Source organism: Protopterus annectens, chromosome 8.part1 (genome assembly GCF_019279795.1).
Source record: "Protopterus annectens isolate FY-2018-M chromosome 8.part1, PAN1.0, whole genome shotgun sequence".
Classification (NCBI taxonomy): domain Eukaryota; kingdom Metazoa; phylum Chordata; order Ceratodontiformes; family Protopteridae; genus Protopterus; species Protopterus annectens.
This window is the reverse complement of record NC_056742.1, coordinates 165,338,149-165,363,196: the sequence shown is the minus strand read 5'-3', so window position 1 is coordinate 165,363,196 and position 25,048 is coordinate 165,338,149.

The window sequence follows — 25,048 nt, the reverse complement described above, 5'->3', positions numbered from 1 at the left end:
GACACATCCTGACTCTACTCATTTGTGAGGTAAACCCACATGCCATCCTGCACCCTTTTTAAATGGACACCAGTGCTATCCCAGGTGTGTGAAACAGACCTGTGTGAGTTGTTAATGCTACATCCATGTCTCTTGCATCTGTTAGATGTCATCAAAGAAGTAATCAAGGGCATGCATGATGACAATACCATCATTCTGTGGAACTTAACCAGGCCAAGGCATCTGACACAAATCCACAATGAGGTATTCACTCAACACTATCAGATGTGGCCATAAACACCTATATCACCAAGTGGGTAGACCAGTGGATCACATATGTGACATCTAAATATGTTGAATGTGTGAAGTGACCTATATCTCAGGTTCATACATCAGGGCTGTCTGTTGGACCTTTTCCTGTCCGTTATTTAAGTCACAGACATCATGAATGACATATACATACTGTCTCCAAACATCTGTCTGAAGGACTACAGACTGTGAACAAACATTGTCTCCAACTGTGATATTAGTATAATGCAGACAGTATCAACACACACTACAGATCACTGCACAGCCATGACAACACATGTGGTGAAAAAAAAACATGGGAGATTTGTTACATTATGCAAACCTATGCAAAAACCAAGGATAATGCAGACATCACACCCTATAAGCAGACCATCTGGTATGTGACCTGTGTCCTTGGGTCGATAGCATGTGGAACATCCACCAGCATGTAGCCACAGTGCTGACTACTTGTATGTAGCACAATTACTGAGTATGTGAAGGACATCCACATCAAAGGCCATAATACCTCTAAAATTTACAGCCTTCATCAGACCAATAACCTAGTACAATGCAGCTTTCTTCATGTACCTCCCTGCATATCTTCCAGTGATGTGTAACTGAAGTGTACCACCTTTGCCGCAGTGAGCTGTCATGTGTCTTATTGGACTTATCTATTCTTTTCGTTGCATACATATTATTATACAATGACTCCCTATTAGTATTCAGAAACATGCATGCTGATTGGCATGGATTTTTTTTTTTTTTTTTACAATAAAAAAAAAAAAAGAGAGAAAACAGAGCAGTGGAGACTTTCTTTTCTCCATTGCTTCCATTTCAAAGCATTGATGTACTGGGTATGCATGGGAACACTAGTCCCATACGCATGTGCAGTACATCAAAATGAAAAATTAGTATAGCACAACCAGCAGAAGAACAGTAATCTGCCATTATACAAAGACATTATTTAAGAAAATTAAGTATTTTTTTCCTTAAATAATGTCATTGTATAATAGCAATAACTGACTCCGTGGTTGTGGTATATTGAAGATTTTCCCATGGTTGTCTTTGTTTAATCACTTGGGCTTCGCCCTCATGATTACACCACACCAACCATGGGTAAATTTTCGATATACCACACCACATCATCGGTTATTGCTTTACTGTCTAATGGTGTGGAACACCCTTCAAGGTGTTACATCAGTTGCATATGTGATACCTGTTCTGGTGATGCACACAGTACATACATAGCTGTTTGATAACATTGATGGCATGGGTTACATTTGTGACAGTCTGGATTATGCCATATATATCTGCCATGCACACCAGTCAGCTAGTCTGTAGTGATCCTAATGTCACATATAGGTATAGCAATGTCCCTCCTAACACCTCCTGCAGATGTTACAGTGTCAGGTTTTTGTGCTTGATTACTCTCATAGATTGCTGACATGTTATAATAGTTGTACAATGTTGTGTCAGAACATGGAATTATGGAGGTATTATTCTGATATTGCCCATAGTTGTGCATGATTCTTTTACTATTGTCCATGAGCCTGTAACTGTGTCTCACTTGTTGGAGACCTCTGCTGACATTACACTCATATTCAGGCAAATCAGTTTGCATAGTTTCACAATATGCAATCAATCCCAATTGTATATAACATCCCTGACAGATGTCCTCTGTATTGTTCATGTCAGTATGCTTATCTCACAAAGACATCTTCTCCATTGTTACGTCACCTTGTGTGACAGTCACATAATTTACAATGTGCAATCTTTATTGTACCATGGTACGGCGGTAGAGTTGTTACCTCACATCAAGAGGTTCTCCCGTTTGATTCTCGGCTTGGCTTGGGAGTGCCTTCTGTGTGGAGTCTGCATGTCCTCCCCGTGGTTGGGTAGCATTCAAAAGACATGCATGTGTAAATGGGCATGCCTTTGTTGAAGGTTGGGTGTTGAGCTGGCACCTCGGCATTTTGTAAAAATCTACTGCCAATCATTAGTGGACCGGAGTTCCGCTGTGGCGACCCCTTACGGGGAAAAAGCTGAAAGACAAACAAACAACAATGATATGTGATTAGTGTACCTGCTATAAATGTCTTCCATTGACATGCCTTCATATGCTGTACATTCAGATGTTTCACCTGTGCTCTTTCCCTATATTCATTCCTACAATCTATCTGTGTGTCCATATTCAACACACGCACTTAACTTGAGTGTTTATTTTATGTGCCAGTCCAAGTGCCCTTACAGATCATTTACACAACGTTTGTACAGAATGCCTGGAATGGGATTTCACAAATACTCTGCACTGCATACACTGTCCTGAACTGTGTACAGACTATATACATTACTATATATTAAACCCTGGTAATCATTGTGGCATTCTGTGCAATCCTGCTAACCTAGTTTGCTCTGAGGTACACCGGTTTGCTATCCATGCTGCTGTACACAGTTTCCTGGCTGGCAACACTGTTGCCAGGCACAAAACTGTGCTTGTTTAAGTTTAAATGCTGTGTGTGGCATGAATATGTAATCAGCGCTGCTGCTCATTGCGCAAACATGTAAACTCCATGTAGGCTTTGCATGAAGCCTACAAAGATTTTATTGAATCCCAGTATTAATGCTTTTGAACTTCCATGTTAGTCTTTTCACCCATACATACCATATTTACCACAAACTATTGAAAAGTAAATCCAAGCATCTCAAGGCAAGTCAAAAGAAAAGGAACACAGCTCTTCCTCCTATAAAGTATGCAATACTTAAAACTACACATTTCAAAACAAATATACAGTTAGAATTAGTTTTTATTAATTCATTAATCAGTTTTAGTTTTACATCAGACTCCTGCATACTTTTTCTTCCAGCCCCATGCTTTTGCATGCAACAAGATGTAACTGCCATCAGCTTTCCATCTGCCGAATCCAGTTTTTAATATCGCTACTCTACTCACTTTTATTAATCAATTGCAGTACCCAGAAACATATATTTTCTTGTCCCTGACCTATTTTATAATTCAGCACTGTTAATGCATTACATTCACCAAATTTATTTGTAGATTGTACATGTTCTTTTATACATTCATTTCTGTCTTACCCATATAAAATGTTTTACACACATACATTCACAATTTCATAGGTACTTACTAGGCTATTCATCTGTGAAGATCTTAAGAAGCTTAGTGTTACATTATCATAGTAGATTTTACCCCTTATATTTTGGTATGAATAACCCAAAGATGAGCAGAACAAGGATATGTTGACACATATACGTATTGCCCCTTTCAAAGAGGGATATGGATGTTAAACTAAGGGCAGATTTACAGTTTCCCAACCAGTCATCTAAATTTCATTTGAATTGATTAAGAGACATACCTTGATTTATGGAGAGTGAAAGACAGTTCCACAGGAATATATTTTTGTGATACATACCCATGCATCCAATATATCCATTTGTGGTCTATACTGAAAGCAGATATTGCCTCTTAGTAGCTTGTATTATACCAAGGAAAGGGACAAAGCTTTGAGGTGGTCTGGATAGGTTTTATGATTTAAGTTATCATTTTTTTAAAGAAAAAGCAATGTGGTCATTCTAGCTGTGCCAAGTATTTGGAGAGGTGCATATTGTATTGTATCCCTAATGAGGGACAAGTAAAGGGCAATGATTACATACCTGGATCTGGATGCCATACCACTAAATATAAGCTATTCAATGAAAATGGACTTCCTTACAATAATGGATATGTGGTGATGAAAAGACAGGTCATTGCTAATACAGGTTTCCACATCCCTGATTGCAAGATCAACATTCATGGGCATGTTCTCAATGTAATAGTTACAAGGGTGGTCATGCTTGCCAAAAGATATTGTTATACATTTCTGGACATTTAGTTTTTGTCCATATTTTTGACACCAGCTATTCATTTTAGAAAGCCATCGTTGAGGATCTCATGCCAAACTGGAATTGTTTTCTTTTTATCAATCCTCTTGTTGTCTTCCTTCCGTTAAACAGTTCCTTTAGATTTCTTCCATGTCTATTCTCCTACCACTTCTGCTTTTTCACTATTACAGTATAATGTATCTCAAGTCTAACTGAAACATTTCCTGTTTCTTGGCTCATTGATGTATATGTGCTGAACATACTTAAACCCTTCTTATTTTTCTTATTCTTTTTTAACTACTAAATTATTTATTTTATTGTTACAACTTTTAAATAAAACACAATATTTTTCTTAACACCATAAGTCACTTTTTCCTCTTCAATCTCTAATAAACTATTAGGATACTATGTATCCAGTAATCTATTATATTCCACTTCCATATGTTACTGAATAGATTCACTATTAGTCATGTTACAAATCAGCTTTAGGAACATTATTCTAGGGATAATCATTTTATGTATGGTATAGGGCAGCTTATAAAAAGCATTGTCTTCTCTGCATCTATTGGCTTCTTATATAACAAGCCCTATATTTTATTTATTCAGTCCCCCATAGAGTTCTACATCTAAAGCACAACACCTTTCTTACTAAATTCATGCTAATCTAAGTGGTTTATAACATTTATTTATGTAGTGTAAGAAGAAGTGGGAGATAGAAAAGATGGATGTGACAAAGAGGGAATACTGCAAGACTAAAAGAACACATTAAGAGAGCACTCATGATGGCAAAAAACAAGGCATCAAAGAAAATGTACCAGTTTTGGGAAAGTGACCAAGCAGATGGCACAAAGAAGAGAGAGGAATATGGCAAGAGGAGATGAGGATGTTCAGCCAACAGATGGATGGATTGTATGAGAGAAGGCCTGAGGAAGGCAGGTATGATAGTTGAAGGTAAGAGTGTCCCTGAATGGAAAGAAGTGACAACAGTTGATGTGACACTCTGACCCCATGTAAACATTGGTAAAAGCAGGTTGATGATGATGATGACTACAGTTCCCATAGTATTGTCTTTTGTGCTGATAATTAATAATCTATTATCATAAAAGGAAAGAAATTCATAGACTACAGCATGCATGCCTTTTTCTATGTTGCATAATTACAAGTGTAGTCCAGGGCTATTGGGGTACCAATAGCTTTCCTTTTTGGTGTAAATATAGAGTCCCTTCAAATTCAGATACATTGTTCTTTAAGACTTCCATTCATCTCAACATTTTATTTCCAGGGAGAGAGAATACAGGGGAAAAAGATGCCTTCGTAACCTTGAAATTCAGTAGGATGGAGTGGGGTAGAAGAAGTGGCTGCTTCAACATCATCCTGTAGTCGGAGTTGATCAAGTTGACAGCTTGTAAAACAAACTATTTTCTATTAAAGACAACAAATTATTAGAATGCTGCACAATAACTCACTTCAACCGGGGGTGGGGTGGGGTGAAAAAAACAGCAGGAGAGCTGTCATTGGAAAATCATTTACAGACAGCAGGGGAACCAAATGGTTGTGATGACAGCAGCACCAGACTTTGCTACTATAGGTCTACATCACCAGCTATGGTTCCACCTGAAAATGGTACATAAGATCAGGATCCCAAATCATTTGCCTGTCTCTTTTGCTCTGGGTTAAAATGGACTAACTGTAGCAAACACTTCAAAACATTGTTCTAATCATGTTAACTTTTGCCTTCAGTCTGACAATGACCTAATGGAAAATGTAGCTTTGAAAGACCATTTTATCAAGGTGTGGCTATTTTCATTTCCTGATTCAAGAATGTTTCACTGCACAAAGTTCAAACCTTTACCGAACATTAACCCAGGCTGTAATTTCAGGAATCAAGCCTCTTGTGTCACCTGTTTTGTTCAGGTCCCATCCTGCTGTGCTTTTATCTCATTAACTTCCTCTAATTTTGGTCTTCCAGGGAAATTCAGTTTGCAGTGGTTTGGATTCCCTGACTCATCATCCACCACAGAAGGCCTGTTATTTTTATTTTGTTTTATACATTTGTTAGCTGTGTAACCCCACTGGACACACATGTCCCTTTTTCATGGAGACCTGGGGGAACTGTCTGGTTATGTGACTTTCTCAGAGTCACAAAGTGGGTAAATGGATGTGGAAGAAATCAAATCATGTACCTTAGATACAGGAAGTTACTCATTACTAGCTTACTGCCTTAATCCTCTGCTCTAACTAAGAAAGCCTTCTTCAGTGGGTGCTTGTTATCTTCCACCACTAACTTATCCATGCAACACCAGTAGACAGATTTTCCTGTAAACTCAGAAAGTATATAAACTTTTTATTCACATTATGCCACTACTAAGAATGGGAGCTTTCTTTATAATTCTTCAATACACACAATTATTTATTCTGTAAACACATCACCATTGTCTTTCTTACCCATTAGGTATCAAAACATTTGTCTTTTAATATCGCTCCAATAATTTACCCCAAACACATGTATCTGCAGTTATAAATGTGTTCTCCGTTACATTACATTGCAGTCCATCAACACAGTACATAATAACTCTACACTTGTACAGTTTTACATAGTCCATATTACATCCATCAGATGTTCATCTCTTAATCTCCTTCAGAATATTTTTATTCTTTCATTATCATGTAAAGTGTGTCCCCTGGTTCTTTTACACGGTATATTTTCTATCTTCTCAGTGTGTTTTTTGTACTTCATTTGTCCTTTCACAAGTAGCTTATCTAACATTAACCTCCATAAAAAAATCCCTTATTTTTTCACCTTTTCAAATTCTTTTAGTCTCTTTTATTTGTCATTTTTTTCCTCTAAATTTTCCCAAGGCCTCATCATTAAGATGGCGGTTGAAGTGAGGTACACAGGGGCTGTACCCTTCTATGCAGGCATGTGATGTAGTTTCATTCAGCTGCATGACTTGCACATGCTTCCATGTGCCAAGCATGGTATATTTGTAGAAGAAATACTAAAGGTTAGCCTCTTTAGGAGATCTTACATACTGTATAAGCTGATATGATGAGTTTATATATGTCTGTTATGTATTGCATATTACAATAATTATGTAACAGACTTATAACAACCACATAAGGAATATAAAGAAACAAAATATTAAATCAGATTTAGTTTAGATTTGTCTTCTTGTCAAGTTAAAAGCAGTTCTCAATCTTTAAATGGCTTCTCATAAATATAAATGCAGGTTTCAACTTTTCAATGTGAAAGAAATATTTAAAACAGTATGTTTTACATTCCTTAATCTACTGAAACAAAACTTTACAGAGGTGTTATTTCTCATTTGCAATGTTTTGATTATTTTCTGCATGTCTTTAAAAAGCTAACACCAAAAGTCATCTTATGTTGATGATCTTTTGCCGACCAGTCACGAGTGGAGTCCCACAGGGATTGGTCCTGTGTCCTCTCCTGTTTGGTATCTACTTCTCAGAAGTCCAGGCCAACACGAAGGGACTCTGGCTGACAAAGTTCGCAGACAATTGCAAGTTGGGAGCCATTATTAACTCTCAAAGTGATGTTGACATCTTACAGAAAGGCCTCACTGAGACCGACTGGTGTCAGAACCATGGCCTTAAACTCAATGCCAAAAAATGTGTTGTTATCCCCTTTGGGAAAAACCCAGTTCCCATGAATTACCACATCGATGGTAGTCCACTGAACACAGAAGGTGTTATAAGAGATCTGGGAACACAGATTGACAGCAACCTCTCTTTTGACCACCACATTGCCACTGTGGTCAGAAAGTCCTTCTGTGGCACATCTCATTACTAAGGGTTTTGCATCCAGGAAGAAAGAGGTCATTGTCCCTCTACTCTTCCCTCATTAGGCCAATCATCGAGTACAATGCCCCATTTGGCATGAACCTCACTACACACCTACAACAACTGGAGAGGCTGCACAAGTACCTCACAAATAGGATCCTAGGCCTTAAACACTTGTCCTATATGGACAGACTCAAAAAACTCCAACTATTCTCTGTCTTATATCACCTACTTAGAGGCAATCTCTGCTTGACTTACAAAGCCATGTCTGACCCAGCTCTGTCAGAAATGCTACATCTAAAGAAATCCCAATCTCTCTGCACCACATGATCCAGAGACCTCAACCTCATTACCACGATCAACAGAATTTCCTGGAGGGACAGGTTCATAACCCAGAGACTGCCCATGCTATGGAATAAACTTCCCATACATATCAAACAGAACACCCCACTGGCCCTCTTCAAGAGAAATCTTGATGACTGGATGGGAAATAGAAAAGTCACACCAGGGATCACTCCAGTGGCTCTACTCAACAGAGACACTGGGAACTAAGGTTGGGTGGCACAATGCCAGGGTAATCCTATGGGCTAGGCTTGTAAAGACTCCAGGGCCATTAGCCTAGTACACACCTATGAACCTACGAATCTATGTGTACCCACTGTTAAATATTTCAGCCTTTCACAAGTACATTAATTGCATTACACATGCCCACATCCACTTACATTCAGGTACACGAGTGTACATACTGTATGTGTATAGAGATGCACATTATCCCACACACACTGAGTCACTGAATGCGTGCATGCACATATACATTTCTATAAGATAGATAGAGAGACAGCTAGATACATATTAAGGTAAGCAGACTATTAGAAATACAAGGTATCAGAATTTAATATCTAATGTAACCATTGATCCTCATATGGTAAACCTGTGTCACCGATCAATGAGCAATAAAATACAATAAAGAGCATATTTATGTGTGCCATCTCCCATACTCCTCTCATGGATGACAAGCTCTGCTATCCCACTGAGAGGTTATTGTGTGAAACTAAATATTTTGACCACCATATTTTATCATACATTTTTAATAGAAAATAGAAATAACCCAATAGGCCAAATGTCTAACATGTGAATGACTAACTACACAATAATAGTTAGACATAGAAACACAAATAAATCTGTCATACAGTACATTGTCTGTATGTATCCAAATGTCTGATAATAACTATTGCTGCCATATACTCTTACTATAAATTTTAAAATGTTAACAAAAAATTTTTGATAATTTTATCAAAATAACACCACTTAACATTCAAGCCAAGATAAACTGTAGTTTGCCAAGAAAACTTAGATTTTTAAGATTTCAGTAGTTTCATAATGAAGACAGGAATAATTAAAAATTTAAGTTCGGCCCAGACTTCACCACTGTTATTTTTTAACTGTTGTAACAATTTCATGAAATGGTTTGCTGCAGAAATATCATAGTTATGCGACAATTTTTGATGAAACCAAATCTTAGTATATTTTCAGTGGTGGGGAATCACGATTCTTTGGTCTATTTAATTCTGAGTTGTGCTATGAAATTATCTGCTGTCTAGAAAGAAAGAAAGCAAATTTCTTTATTAAGTGATATATGGATCCCTGTGCAGTTGGATTTGCCATTTCCAGCCTTGAATGGGTTTGGTATAACAAAAGTGCATAATCAATCATTTAAAGTAGATTTTGTGGTTTTGTTGTTTCCACTTTACATTGCTTTACCCGTTAAAGTATTCTCCTAGCTTAGGTAAATGGATGTCTTACCGCTTCTAATAGTGGTGGTGTGGAAAACCTCTGCATTAAGCATTATACTAAATATAAATGTTTGTTCAAAATATTCTCTTGGGCATTTTGCGATTTGACAAGATCATAACTATATGGATGATTATATAGTAGTGATGTATTTGTTTAAATGCAGCAGAAATTCAACTTGTATGACATATTCAGTCATACAGAGATTTAACTTTATAACTTTCTTTCTCTCTCTCTCTCTCTCTCTCTATATATATATATATATGGGTCTACTACTTTACAACGAATTGTCATTTAACCGAAAACGAAAAGTAAAACCCCACTTCAGCAAAAGTGCACTTCAACAAAAGTGCACTTTCGCTGAATTCTAGACACCCGATCACCTTACAAATAAAAAATATAACAAAAACATGTTTTTGCAGGGGGGCAAGCCTCCCTGTGCCCCCCACACCCACCTACCTAAATATACCAACTCTGAGATTGCACTACAGTGAGGAAAAGGGAATATTCTCATTCTACGTTGTATTGTGATCTCTGTAGTCAGTTTTTGAAGTTTCAGTACTTTGAACAAGTGGGTTTGTACAGGTGAAGTTCGAAGTACTGAAACTTCGACCAAAATCAGTAGACCCATATATATATATATATATATATATATATATATATATATATATATATATATATATGCAGACATACATGTAGATAAGTATGTGTGTGTGTGTGTGTGTGTGTGTGTGTGTGTGTGTGTGTGTGTGTGTGTGTGTGTGTGTGCATGTGTATATATATATATATATATATATATATATATATATATATATATATATATTAATATATAAACCCATAGTTTTAATGCATTCTGAAAGAGTGAAGAAATACAATGTACCACGGGTTTGGGTTTTCATATAGACATTTCAAACCTTCACATGTCCTTGGAAATAGTTACAGCTTGTTCTTGTTTGAGAAGTGTATGAAATGCTGGACAATTCAAATGCAGTCAATGGAATTTGACTGCAGTAATGTACAGGTCCACTGTCATAAAGCATGACTCCAAAACACACCCACAAGACCCAATTCTGTGAACCACAAATGTGTAAAAAAATAAAGAGGGATGTTACCAGCATAACAGCAAATTGCCAAGCATCCTGGTATACCTTTAAAGTGGTTTTGAAAGCCCCCCCCACACCCCTTATATATAAGCTGTACTCCCACACCCATGCTACTCACATACACTAATGCCAAATCTGTTGTGCCTAGGAGATGAAAGAATAGTGAGATGGACAACATCTCTGGACTTAGTAAATACCCACCATATTTGGTGTAACACTCTCACAGTTAGGAGGATCATAATTGTGGTAATTAGATGTATAAAAAGAACCTATTAAATATTACAGTGGTATGTACTTACTGACAAAGTTCAAGTTATGGATTTGAAGTTTGACAGTAACCTTCCAGTGAATAATTTTAAATACAATAAAGCTTAAACAAACATCTAACAAGATAAATTCAAATGTAGCAGGGAGTGTGTTTATTTTCCTGACCAGAGCCTCTTGAGACCATAAACCACAAAACACTTCTTAATAAACTACATGACTTAAATGTCAGAAGTAATGACATTAATTGGTTCAAAAAACTACTTGAGGCTTACAACTTTTAAACTTAAGTCAGTTAATATTTACACTGACAGACAAATGTTTACCTCAGGCAGGCCTCAGCACTGAGCTTGGTCCTGTACTTTTGTCTTTATACATAAATGATATTACCACCTTGATTAATTCTACCACCATCACTCTTTACACAGATATGCAAAGGATCTTATGTCAAGCTGTACTTTCCTGGTAAACAAAACAAAATAAATAAATAAATAAAAATCCTGCCTGTCTACAAAAATATCCAGAACTTTCTTCAAATGCTCTACAACTGGTTTCAAGCAAACACTCTCTTTAATTTTAAACACTGCTAAACCATAATTATGGTCTGCAAAACTCACCAGAAGCTCTACAAAAATGCCAGCCATTTCATCCCTTGACCCAGACAACTCCTAGTTGCCCCAGGTCACACATACAAATATCTGAGCCTTAGTCTCACTCATGACCCCTGGCTTACCTTCAAGGTGCATAATGAAGCATTCATCAACAAGGTCAAAAGCCTAGTTTATAGAACGCACTAATATCACCAATCACCTAATAGGAGCTAACTAGTTGCTATCATTCTAATGAGATCCAGTATGTGTTGTCCAGGGATGAGATGGTAACTAAGACTTCCTGTTTCACTAGGGATGGCTTACACCTCTCAGATCTGGGTTTCCATATACTGGCTAAAGCTCTTGTTGCCCCCATATTGCCCTTTTTTAGCCAGAGACCCTCCACTAGACTTCTCTATATTGCAATCTCAAATTCAAATTTGAATGCCATCATGGTGACACTAGTCAATGATAGTAGTCTAAACAAACAAACAAAAACAAAATGCCACAACTTGCGGCCTTCTGCAACTTGAACACATTCTTATCTGCATAGTTACTGCAACATGGTTTCAATGCAATTACAACACTCCCTCTATGTCAGGAATGAGTGCCTATCATATCTTCAGACCTCTGGTTAACTGTGAGATAGTATATGTTTCTGTTAGAGATATCATCTCCTGACTTCATATTGCTCACAACCTTAAATTAGAGGAGTTCCTAATCACTCTTAATAAATCCAACTGTTACTTCATTGCTAGAAACAGATCCCTGTAAATGTCTGTCAAATATAATTGAAATTGCTTTAATACCATTGAGGGGTTAAATATCTAACCAAATACCTTTTTGCTAGGGGACTTCAATTATCCAAGCATTGATTAGCACAATTACACCTCTAAAACTGCATATGTTGTGCATTTCCTAAACATTGTTAATACTAGTTCACTAGAAAAACTATAAAAGTTTCCACAATATGTTCTGATATCCATGAACTTACCCTAACCAGCCTACCCTCAACCTGTCCCATAACCTGCATTTCCTCATCCCTAGTAAGATTCGACAACATGTCAGTCATCTTCTCCAAATACACTTTAAATAATTAGCCATTTTCACCCATTAGTTAAAATTTATAACAGCTAGTAAATCAATCAAGTCCTTAAAGTATGTATTTGGATTTTTGTGTGATTTATTATGAAGCTTTGAAATGAAGCATTGTAAGCACCCTGACATTTAGTTTGCTTAAACTGTCAGATAGTGGATAGTGGCCAACTATTCAGGTCAAATCAACTAGAAAAATATGAAAGAATAGCTTTTGAGCTATTTAATCTAAGCTAAAACACCAAGCAGTAGTAGTAAGAAATACTTGCAAATTAAACTCCAAACAGTAACAACATGTAATAAATGTAGTAAACATTAGTGAATACACAGTAATAAAAATCTTGTTGCAATCAAAATTTGTTCACTTTTGTGAATAAAAACAGCTTTTCAGTTTCATTATTTTGGTACAAAGAATGCAAAGCTGTTTTTATTCACAAAAGTGAAGAAATATGAAGCTATTTTTAATCGCAACATGATGAGTTATTATGAGGAAGTCTTATAAATTGCAATCTTTTGTCATTTGGAGTTTTTTACTTTTTATTTGCTGGTGTGTGTGAGTTGCCATTGCTAAGGCATCATTTGGTTATCAATGTAAACTACAAATCTCTCTTCAGTCATGTCAGGAAATTAAGGAATAATGTCCAATAAAGCAATGAGCCCTTCCATAATAATGTCACACATTTTGATGTCAAGGATATTAGGAGACAGATTTAATAATAACTTTACCATGCCTACTTCAATTCTTGCATCCACTGCTCTTGAAAATGCAGTTTTCTCTGAACACACTTTGAAACAAGTGAAAGAATTTCTGCCCTGCCAAAAACTTAAAATAATACTTCTGTTAGACCAGGTAACATATCAGGCTGGAGTTTCATCAGTGTCAAGTATACACTATTTGAGCCTCTACTTAAACTGTTCAGCCTCAGCCAATCCACAACGTTGTGTCTGATGCATAGAGTACAGCCACTGTGACTTTCCTATACAAACATGACCCATCTAGAGATCCAGGTAATAATAGGCCCATTGGCCTTGCAAGTTTTATATGCAGAACCATGGAATATATTTCATAGTAGAACTCATTTATGTAGATACAGACAACTTAATTCTTCAAGACCTCTTTCAATTTGGTTTTTAGAAGGGCATGTAATGTCTCTTAAACCTAGTAAACTAGTTACAGATGAAAGTGGACAGTAGTCGTGCCATACAAGATGTTCATCTTCATCCAACCAAGGCTTCAGACACTATTCATCTTGCTGGGATTATCAACAAATTAAACAGACAATGTAAATCCCTATGTTATCTGCTGGATTGCAAATAGGCTATCCAACAGATCTCAGAAAGATTGCTGATGAATGAAAGCTGTACACTGTTAACTGCTCATTCACTGATGCTAAACTGCTCCAACAAGACGTGACATATGGAGATGCCAGGTGCACTGAAAACATCCCCAAGCTATATGTAAAAATGTGTAGCATAATGACATTTAGCAAAAAAGCTGCAACCATTAACGCATTTTATAAATGGCATCTCTTCACATAGATATGGTTATACAAGACAAGAGTATTTGTGAGGATAATGGTCTCTTTCTCTCTCTCTCTCTCTCTCTCATTCAGTCATCATGTTATCACCATAGTTTGCAAGTCTTTCTATTTGACCAAGTTAAATTTCAAGGGAATGTCAAGACCTGTAGAAGTCATCCTACCACTAAACTCTGACCTTATTAGACCCAGAATCCAGTACAGTGCCCCATTTGGTATCTACAGATTGAAGCATGACACATCACTTGAAAGGCCCTAGCATTTTATCCAGGAAATGTATAGGTCTTAAATTATTTAATTATCGCAATAGATTAACACAACTCTCTTTATACTCAGTTGCCTACCAGCTTCTCAACAGTGGCCTGTGTGATGACAGGAGGTACTACCAGCCATGCCAGGGAGAAGTAGAGCAGTGGATGCATGACTTGTGCCAGCACAGCTAGCTGGAATTTTGTAAATAATTGTATGTCATTAGTATATTAATAAACTCCAAGAAAGTAGGCAAATCTCTGAACCAAAAAAACAAACAGAAATGCCAAAGACCACAGACTAAACTCCTTCCAATATGTTGCAAAACCAGATACTTCACAGATGAACCAGTTGTTGAATTAACGCTTTTATTCACCACATATATCACATGCGTTTTCGTCCTAAACAAAGGACTTCATCAGATCAGTCTGATGAAGTCCTTTGTTTAGGATGAAAATGCATGTGATATATGTGGTGAATAAAAGCATTAATTCAACAACTGGTTCATCTGTGAAGTATCTGGTTTTGCAACATATTGGAAGGAGTTTAGTCCGTGGTCTTTGGCATTTCTGTTTGGTTCATTAGTATATTAAACTGATCTGTACAGATACTCATGCTGAAAATGTATTTGTGAGCTCTGCCTGTATTAATTGTGTTAAAATGTATCAATAGTGCACCCTGCTGAAATGAAGATAAATGTACAAGTATTATTGTATCTGAATTAAATGTATATGTTGAAATAAAGGCTGACACAGCAATGGTTAACCAGCTGTCTTATTTTAAGAAAAATAAGGGAAATTCAAATGAGCTGTTAAATCATTGAATGTCACCCCACAGTGCTGAGTAGGCCCGGTGGTGGTAGGTCTGGGAGCAACTATTATCTATTAGCTTTTATAAAGAAGGGGGGAGTGTTGTAAATGTTTATGGCTCCTAGGCATTGCCATTAAAGTTCTAAATGTATATTGTATAAGTCTGATAAATTCCTGTCTCAAAATTCAGAAGGAGATATTATGGGAACCTAGAGTCAGCTGACCAGTTGAGGTCATTCTGCAAGTTATCTTGGATATTATATTTTACAGGGGGGTAATCTCAGAATAGAGAGTATTCTGTTTGGGGCCTGACTAGAAAGACTGCTCACATATTTTGTCTTGCCTTGCCCTAGTAAGTAACTTATTAGGGAACAGTAAAGTCTGTTATATTCAGTCAGAAATATAGTGAAGATTAGTTTAGATACTGTTTTTTTTTATTTATCTGAGTCTGTCCAAAGTTCTTTTCAATATTTCCTGTTATTTGAACTCTGTGGTTTACTGTGGATATTTATTTAGCATTTTCTTGTTCTTTTATTATTTATCATTAAATATATGTAAACTTTTTATTGTGGCTGGTCCTTTTTAGAAAGTATTAACCTTTGAGAGTACTTATATTTATTTGATGACACTGTGTGGGCCACTCCAGTGGGTCTAGCCATGTTGGTGAACTACTACCATTTGTATTGGTATTAATATTATGCATATAATTAGATACCCTTTTAAGAGCCTTATAGAAACTGACTGGTGGCAGTGATAACTACCTTATGGTCTGGGCAAAGTTGGTACAGCGGGTAATCTGTTCCAGCCTTTCGTAGGTGTGTGTGAGTGAAAATCAAATCTTAAAGAGTGTATGTGGCAGCTACATGAAGCAGGGACATGAAGCACTGGGTTTACAGAGAGGGTGCTGTAGGACTTGGCTTTGACACTCGGCTGGGGACCTAACCCTATAGCTGTACTAGTGGGGGGTTTTATTGGGGATCTGGAAAGAGACAGACATGCAGGCATCCAAACCCCGGGCTGAGTGCTCCCTGTGTGTTCCTCAAGGGAAATTGTACTTGATGCAGGGAGGTCTGCATCTGGATATACTGAGTGTATCCATTTGTATTCCAAGTGCACATCTCCCTCCAGTATCAGTGGTGAGGATTCAGGCTCCTTGATTACTGGTCCAGCATGGGGATGCCACATATTGGTGCCCATCACATACTGACAGCAGTGGTGGGCATCACATTTTATTGGTTGGCAGTGGTGGGACCATCACCTGCTCATATATTCTTGAGCAGTTTTGTGGATATTGAATTTCTGTAGCCTGTAAGTAGTGGTCACTAAAGAAGGTGTTTGTACTCTCAAGCAGCCACAAAGTAGACTTTCAGAGTTTCATATCGCAATAGTATTATTTATTTACTTTTTGTTAGCTTAGATATTCAGGGAGAGCAGGCAAGGATGTCAGCAGATGATTATGGCAAGCTGACAAGGAACCATTTGGCTGAAGTGTGCCAAGCCAAAGGACTGAAGCATGCCAACCTGACTAAAAGGGAAATGATTGCAGCCTTAATCACAGCTGCATCACAGTCCAGCAACCAGGAAAACAACCAGATTGGCAATGGGGATGTAGAGCTCCCAGAAGCGGGACAGTTCATCTTTTTCTCAGAGGACGTAAAAATCCATCTGGAGTTACAGAGATTTAAACTGGAGGCAAAGCAATTGGAATTAGAATCAGCAGACAGACTGTGGTGTTTGGAGGTCAAAGTAGAATCAGCAAAGAGACTGCAGCATTTAGAAGCCAAAGAAAATGAGAAGCAGAGGCAACATGAAAGGAAAACGCTGACTCTTTGCCAGGATCATGGAGGTAATTCAGAAGGGAGTAACTGTGCCCCAGAAATAATAATGGCCAGTAAACTTCTCCCTCAGTACCAAGAAGGTGATAATTTTGATAGTTTTATTCATCTATTTGAAAGAGTATGCAAACAGTATAATATTTACTGAGGGCTCTGGGTACAATTCCTCACCCTTACTCCATTGTAAAGCTGTAAATGTTGTTTCTAAAGTGTCTAACACTAATTGTTTAGATTATGATCAAGTTAAGTACTGTTTATTGCAATGTTTTAAGTTAACACCTGAAGCTTACAGAAAACATTTTGTGAGCATAGATGCAAGGCAGATGAAAGTGTATGTGATTATATTGCTTAACTAAGCACTTATTTTCACCACTTTTAAAAAGCTAGCAGAACTTTTGGTGAGGGAACAAGCCCTTGGCACTTTGCTTGAGGACATGAGAATCTGGTTGATGGTTGAATGCAACTCTGCAAATGAGTTTGGGAGGGGGAACCTACACCTAGCAAGTAGGGCATCACTGCACAGGAAAGGGATACCCACTGCTACACATGTGTATTAGGGGACCTATGTTGGGTTGCCTAAACTGCCCCAACAGAGTTTGCCAGTAACAGGGGAAGCCACTAGTTCAGATACATGGCCAGGATCAAGAGTTGAATGTTTTAAATGTAACCATTGGGGACATGTAGCATATAAATGTGCATAGAGGCAAAGTGGGGAACAAAAAGTGTGGGTGCCAGCAAGTGGGAATAACAGAATGCCAGTGGTAAGTTGTCTGGAGACATCAGGGGTATGAAACTACCACCAGAGTTTATATCCGATCTCGGTAGATTGAAAACAGGCCACTGCCAAGAGAGGCACAGCCTCTGATATAACCATTATGAGGCCTGCAGTGGTTAAAGAGGAGCAGTACGTGCTTGGGCAGTCCACTCCAGTCAGAGCTTTAAGTGGGATCCCATTCCAAATGCCTTTGGCCAGAGTTCACTTTGACTGGGAGGGTGGAAAAAGAAGCAAGCAAGTAGGTGTGTTTGAGGATATCCCTGATGATATCTTGACAGGGAACGAGTTTGATAATGCAGTACCTTGTGTGCATGTAGTGACATGCAGTCAAGCTTGAAGACAGACATGTGGATCTGGTAGCCAGGGGAGACTCAGACAGACCACAAACCTGAAGCCAGGACTGGCGATGTCGTGACTTCAGGGAGGGAGCTACCCTGTAGCTGTTTGTGGGTACTGATGTTCCCTTGGACAGAGTGATTGCAAGGTCAGAGGTGAGTAGTAATACCCAGGCTGACAGTGAGGTACTGCTGTCAGAAGAGAGCAGACGTCCTGTGGAGGGGGAGCTGGGAAGAGTTTCAAAGAGAGTTAAGACAGGCTCAGGTGTCAGACCCTACATTACAAAGTTTGAGGGAGATAGCTAGGGAGACACTTGATTCTCAAGGAAAAGGGGATTCTGAATACTGGAACAAAGGGTTACTGTATAAAGAGTGGACCCCTGAGGGTGGGATAGAAGGTGAGGTAATACAGCAGTTGGTAATGCCCAGAGCCTGCTGTCTGGCACTTCTAGCCATAGCCCATGACATTCCCATTGCAGGTCATATGGGCATAAAGCATACGAAGAGGAATATTATGCAGAACTTTTATTGGCCTGGGATTGAATGGAATGTAACAAGGAACTGCAGGAACTGTGAGCAGTGCCAAAAAGTAGGCAAGGTAGGAGACAAGCTCAAATCTCCTTTGATACCTTTGCCTGTGATAAAGGAGTCCTTTCAGAGGGTAGCTATGGCTATTGTAAGGTGTCTGAGTACCCCAAGTTCCACAGGGAAGAAGCATATCCTAGTGGTAGTAGATTATGCTACTAGATACCCTGAGGCGGAGGCTCTATCCTCCATTGAGGCTGAGAAGGTGGCAAATGCTTTGCTAGAGATTTTCAGCAGGGTAATGTTCCCAAGAGAAACGCTGACTGACAGAGGTGTCAATTTCATATCAGAACTGCTGGCTTGTCTGCGGGAGCACTGTGGGGTGAAGCACCTAAGGACCACCCCCTACCACCCACAGACTAATGGCCTTCTGGAGAGGTTAAACTCTACCCTAAATACCATGCTACGGGCATTTACAGACCAGCTTAAGAGAGAGTGGGATGAATATTTGCCCCATCTATTTTTTTTTACAAACAGGGAGTTGTCCCAGGAATCCACAGGTTTTTCACCCTTTGAGTTGATGTATTGGCATAGGGTGAGGGGACCCCTAGATTTGATTTGTGATGAGTGGGAGGGTGAATGTGAATCTGAGAAGGAGTCTGTTGTAGCATATGTCCTGAACCTCAGGACAAGGTTTAAAAAGCTCATGGGCTTGGCCCAGGAGAACCTGGAAGGAGCCCAACAGCAGAAAAAGGTCTGGTATCACAGGAATGCTTAAGCCAGATAGTATGCTGCTGGAAAGCAAGTGATGATTCTCATTCCTGTCAGACACAATAAACCGCAGGCAGCTTGGGAGGGACCCTTCCAGGTGGTAAGGAAGGTCGGTAATGTTAACTGCATGGTAGAAATGCTAGGCAGGAGGCAGCAGCAACAATTGTACCATGTTAACATGATGAAGCCTTACCATGACAGGGATGCCCTTGTGCTGAGTATTTGCAGTGGATGGCAGGAGGATTCTGAGGGGGATCTGGTGACTGATCTCCTCAGTGAAGTTTGGACTGACACCTCAGTAGAAGGAATAGCAATGTCCAGCAGCTATCCCCTACCCAGGTTTGAGAAATCCGAGCAGTGTTACAGGAGTTTGGGGACATACTCACTGGGAAACCAAGGTGCAATCACCTGGTGCAGCACTATGTGGATACAGGGCCCCAAAGACCTATAAAGCAGGCCCCTTACAGGGTGTCTGAGCAAGTCAGACAGACTCTGAGGGAGGAGGTACAGGAGATGTTGGAACTGGAAGTAATCCAGGAGTCCAGCAGTCCCTGGGCCACCCAAGTGCTGCTGGTATCAAAGAAGGATGGCAGCATCAGGTTCTGTGTGGGCTACAGGAAACTAAATAGTCAAACAGAGTCAGATGCTAACCTCATGCCTAGGAAAGTTGAAGCCCTAAAGCAACTGGCTAGTGCTAAGTATCTGCCCGCTATTGATCTTGCCAAGTGCTACTGCCAGGTGCCCTTGACTCCTAACGCTAGAGAGATGTCAGTCTTTGTGACTCCTTACAGCTTGTATGAGTTCACAAAAATGCCTTTTGGGATGAAAAATGCCCCAGTGACTTTCCAGAGGCTGGTAGATTGTATCCTACCTAGCAGGAGCAGAATATTAGGCCCTTGCTTACCTGGATGACATTGCCATCTGAGCCATTCCTGGCAAGAGCACCTTCAGCATGTCAGGGAGGTGCTGTGAAGACTCCAGATGCCAGGGTTGACCATTAAGCCCAGTAAGTGTCAGGTGGGTATGGTAGAGGTCTCCTACCTGGGACATAGAGTGTGGAGTGGTAAGATCAGGCTACATCCTGCCAAAGTGGAAGCCATTCAGGCTTGGCCTGCCCCTGTTATTAAAAAGCAGATGAAGGCATTCTTATAGGCAGAGGGGTACTATAGAAAGCTTATCCCCAATTATAGTACCATAACTGCTCACCTCACAGACCTGACAAGGTAAATCAGACCAGATAAGGTAGTGTGGACCCCAGCATGTGAACAGGCATTCCAGAAGCTTGAAGGAGCTTTGGGAGGGCCCCTTGTGTTAGCCAATCCAAATTACAGCAAAGGATTTGTTGTGCAGATGGATGTTTCAAACCATGGGGTGGAGGCTGTACTTATCCAGGTTTCCTCAGTGGGTGAAGAGCACCCAGTGGTATATCTCAGCTGTAGGCTCCAATCCAGGGAGGAATGCTATACAGCTGTAGAAAAGGAATGCCTAGCCATAGTGTGGGCAATGCAGAAACGTCAGCCTTATCTGTATAGAAGGAAATTCACTGTAGTTACAGACCATAATCCCTTAACATGGCTACATTGAGCCAGCCAGCAAAATGCCAAGTTATTAAGGTGGAGCATAGGATTGCAGGCATATGACATGACAATACAACACCATAGTGGGGTCAGCAATGCCAACGAAGATGGGGTCTCAAGACAGGGAATGGGGTAACATATTCCTAGATAGGCTTATTTCTCTCAAGACATGTTTCTCAAGGGTCTCTTGAAAAACTAGCTTGAGTCTTCAAAGGGGGGGGGGGAGATGTGATGATAGGATGTACTACCAGCCATGCCAGGGAGAAGTAGGGCTGTGGATATATGACTTTTGCCAGCACAGCTATTTTGTAAATGACTGTATGTCATTAATATATCAAACTGATCTGTACAGATGTTTGTGCTGAAAATGCATTTGTGAGCTCTGCTTGTGTTAATTGTGTTAAACTGTATCAACAGTGCATCCTGCTGAAATGAAGAGAAATGTACATGTATTATGGCATCTGAAGTAAATGTATATGTTTTAATAGAGGACACTGGCACAGCAATAGTTAACCAACTGGCTTATTTGAAGAAAAAGAAGGGAAATGCAAATGAGCTGTTAAATCATTGAATGGCACCCCACAGTGCTGAGTAGGCCCGAAGATGGTAGGTCTAGGAGCAGCTGTTATCTATTAAATTTGGTAAAAAAAGGGGGGGTTATAAATCTTTCTGGCTCCAAGGCATTGCCATAAAAGCTCTAAATGTGTATTTTAGCAGCTTGTTAAAGTCCTGTCTCAAACTTCAAAAGGAGATATTGTGGGAACCTAGAGTCAGGTGATCAGATGAGGTCATTCTGCAAGTCATCTTGGATGTTATATTTTACAGGGAGTAATATCAAAAATAGAGCATATTCTCTTTGGGGCCTTACTAGAAAGACTGCTCACATATTTCATCTTGCCTTACCCAAGTAAGTAACTTATTAGGGAACAGTAAATTATCTTAGATTCAGTCAGGAATATAGTGAAACTTAGTTTATATATTGTTTTTCTTTATTTATCTGAGTCTGTCCTTTAGTATTCTTTTCAATATTTCCTGTGATTTGAACTCTGTGGTTTACTGTGGATATATGTTTAGTATTTTCTTGTTCTTTTATTATTTATTATTAAATATATTTAAACTTTTCATTGTGGCTAGTCTTTTTTAGAAAGTATTAACCTTTGATTGTACTTATTTTTATTTGTTGACACTGTGTAGGCCACTCCAGAGGGCCTTACCACCTTGGGGAACTACTACCATTTATATTGGTAGTAATATTATGCAGTATAATTGGATACCCTTTTAAGAGTCTTATTGTAACTGAATGGTGGCAGTGATAACTATCTTATAGTTTGGACAAAGTTGGAAGAGTGTGTAATCTGTGTTAGCCTTTCCCACGTTTGTGTTTTTGAAAATTAAATTTTAAAGAGTGTGTGTGTGTGTGTGTGTGTGTGTCTGTGTGTGTGTGTGTGTGTGTGTGTGTGTGTGTGTCAATTGCTTGGGGCAGGGACACGAAGCACTGGGTTTATAGTGAGGGTGCTGGAGGACTTGGCTTGGGCACTCAGCTGAGGACCTAACCCTACAGCTGTACCAGTGGGTAGTATTAATGATGATCTGGAGGGAGACAGATATAGACGTATCCAGACCCTCATCTGACTGTGTTCCCTGTATGCTTTTGAGGAAATTGTACTTAATGCTGGGAGGTCTGCATCCGGAAATACTGAGTGCATCCATTTGTATTCCAAGTGCACGTCCCTCTCCAGTGTCAGTGGTGAGGATTTAGGCTCCTTGATTAATGGCCCAGTGTGGGGGTGACACATATTGGTGCCCATCACATACTGGCAGAAGCGGAGGGCATCATGGCCTGTATCTTGCTGTTTTAGCCATGGAAGTTCCAAACCTAATTGACTCCTATTTCTTCACACAAAATCAATGTCTGTACAAACATATGCACTATGGACCTATATCTATACCAATGAATATACAAAAGTTGCTGGAGGAATAGGTTCACAAATCAACATATTTCCAGTGTATAGAATAAGTTAACACTATTGATCAAGCAAATTACCACCTTGCCAACCTTTATGTCTAGCCTTGATGATTGGATGGGTTGATACAAATCTATACTGGGTTTATCATGTACATCTCTCCTCAGTTTGGGAGGTGAGCACAATTAAATGCTTGTAAATGGTGGCAAGAAGCTACCTAAAGATGTATATAGTTAGGCATCCTAGGGTTCCAGTGATCACATACCTAGTACTGTTCCTGTGTTCATAACTTACCATCAGGCCTGTCATGTTCTTTTAATAAACATTATAATACCATGCTTATAATATGCAATACTCTACAACGTGACACTCAACTGTCTAGATTTTTGCAGAATGTCCAGATTTTTGCCTTATATTTTTGGTCTCTTTCTCATAAAATTTGTGGTTTTTTAATGGCAAATCAGTGAGGATTAAAGTCACTAAATAATGGCATAAATTTTAATTTCAGACTTCGTATCCCTCAGAAAATGCATGCCAACACCAATCTTATTAGTCTAGCAACCTTCTGTGTTTATAAGAACAATTAGGGTTTGTCCTTCTTGTGCTAAAAGATTTGAGATGTATGCTTTACAATCATTTCCCAATAGAATTTATAGATCTATATGTCCCGTTTCCTAAGATAAGCACCACTGTATTTCTGCAAATAAAGCATAGTGGCTCTCATTCACAGCCTGGTCCATCTTCTTCCTGGTTAACATAGTATCGCTTGCACTTCATTGCAGGTTAAACTCTAAGTTGGATTCTTCAAGTACCTTTTAAGAACACCGAATAATGACAACCACCTTTCAAAAAACTGTTGGACAAAAAAATGCTTCTCTAAACATATCTCTGCTATCTGGAATAATTTCTTCTCTAAACTGAGGGAAGGGAAAATGAACTCATCCTTTAGACAACCATAACTCCTGAAATACCTCAAACAGTCCTATGGATGCAGCTGTTTTGATAATCAGTATGAGTATAGATACTTGTTAACAACAGCTCTATTTATGCAAATATAAATTTGTGTAAAGATGCAGAAGTTTTGTTACCCATAAGTATGTTCTAAAGGTTAAAAGTTCTGAAACATAACACTTCTCACTGATAACTCTAAATGAAAAGTATCATGTGTTGCATATAAACAGGTAAAATGAAATCATGTGTAGTATACATGATTTCCATTCATTCTAGCAGGAGTATGCAAGAGGTATTTTCTCTGCTAATCAACAAATGAATCATGAATTGTATGGTACTTAGCACTGGGCTGTTGTTTTCTTTAAATTGTATGCTCTGTTTTTGGAACTGCATATGTTAAACTTCTGTGCTTGCTTTTTGAGTTTCATATATTACTGTTATGCATTTACTTGTATTATTATAAGTGCATTGTATCTGGATCATGACTGAAAATGGTCAAAGGCTTAGACTACGTACTCACTATGTCGGTATCAAATAAAAACAAATAAATAAAATCGAATAAACAAATAAAAATATATAATTTTGGAAAGATAACTGTATATTTGGACTGCATAGTTATTTATTTCATTTTTTAGAAACAATTTTAATGTCCAAATATGTTTAGACAAATTTTCAGTGAAGTCCTGGGAGAAATATTTCTTCACTAAATAAAGGTTATATGAAACAGAAACAAAACCAAATGATAATACACAAATGCAACATACTGATCTGGAAGACATGAAATAGATGTATGATGAAAACAAATAAGGCAATATGATTAAATAAATATACTAAGTGAAAATTCATACTTTCAGAAAATGACGGAAACACATTTGTGAATATAAAGATGAAAGAAACAAATAACAATAAAGACTTTATTTCTGAAATTA